Raw genomic sequence first — 1,568 nt, 5'->3', positions numbered from 1 at the left:
CTGCCTGCTGTGGTTTTGTCTTAAGAAACTTCTGAGGGGAATGTGTTGATATTTACTAAGTAGTGGCACAAAGCAAATGAGTGGTTTGCTTAAGTAGATTCTAGTGGTTAAATGCTTTTTATTTTTTTGTGAAGGTAAGGTTAAATATACACACACACTGTCACTCACATAACAGATGTCAAGCCAGCCACCCACACCCACAAATGTGCATTTTTGTGCAGACACATCATCCAGTTTCACTTTACGTTTTTCAATTTTTCCACTTAAAGGAATTTTTAAAATAACAAAAAAGGGACTAATAAATAAGAATGGCCAAAAAATAGCTTAAATGTAATGAATGGTCAAGTAATAATAATAATTTAAAAAACCAAAATATACTTTAAATGTTCTTTTGTACATTAGGTTGTATGCACGATTCGCCCTCAGGTGGCTCAAACGTGCAACTGCCAATATAAAACAATTTCCCACCAGAACGTTGATGGGTGTAATTGCTGCCTTTTGCCAGCAGAGGGCCACACGTGCATTTAAATTTCCCTTTCCCTGCTCATTTAAGGTACTCGCCACCTGGTGACGGAAAATCAGAACGCACTTCGTTTAAATACTCGCTTTGTAGCCAAAAATAGTTTTTTTTAACAAAGTTACTAAAACGTTGATACATGTGAAAAAGTTGCATGAATTTATATCGTTATTTTATTTTCTTAAATTCGCTTTTCTTCTGTCGAAAGATATCTATTTTCTTCATGTTTCACAAGGGCAGTTTGGCGTAGGAACACATTTTATGATGAAATCTTGTCTGGTGATGCGGTCGGTTGTTCGGTGTAGCTCCGCCAACAACAAGATCCATGACTCAAAGGTGCAACTGCTAATATGAACAAGTTCCTTCCAAAAGGTTGTTTGCTGTGTGTCGTTGTATATTTGAGCCACAGGAGGGCGCATGACAATAATGTAGTCGCGGGAAAACCCCTAGAATATCCAGAGAAGAAGACACAGAGTTTCCCTGGAATATCCAGGGAAACCCCGTGTCTTCTACGTCAGCGTCATTTGACGGGCACTACGTAGATGTGAAGTCTTTTGCCAATAAAAGAGTAAAACGTTGTTGTTATTGTGTTTATTGTGGAAGTATTCTACAACTTTGTAAGGTTTGTGGTTGGTTTTTAATTTAGTTTCAGCTTACGTTTTACTACTTTTTACCTAAATAAAAAAACTTAATAAAATAAAAAAACTAAAGTAAAAAAACAGTAAGAAAATAAAAAAATATTTTTTTAAATAAATTAAATAAAAAAAATTAATGGTATTGCTAATAAGCAGAAATATATCAGGATAAAGCTATAGGAAGGAACAGAAATATGTATTGATCCATCATAACTCATTTTAAGTTGGAAGCGAAACCGAAATGAACGATTTTAAATAGTTATACAGCAAATAAATCAAAGAAACCCTATATCAACCTGGCAGTCATTGTACTTAATATCCCTTTTTAATAAATAATTGTGCATTAACATTCTATTGTCTGAAAAAAGTCAATAGTACTAGGCAAAAATTGGTTTCATTTAAATCAAAGATTAAAT

Source organism: Cynoglossus semilaevis, chromosome 20 (genome assembly GCF_000523025.1).
Source record: "Cynoglossus semilaevis isolate Cse_v1.0 chromosome 20, Cse_v1.0, whole genome shotgun sequence".
NCBI classification, from domain to species: domain Eukaryota; kingdom Metazoa; phylum Chordata; class Actinopteri; order Pleuronectiformes; family Cynoglossidae; genus Cynoglossus; species Cynoglossus semilaevis.
The sequence above is the reverse complement of the archived record's forward strand: the minus strand, read 5'-3'. Positions refer to the sequence as shown.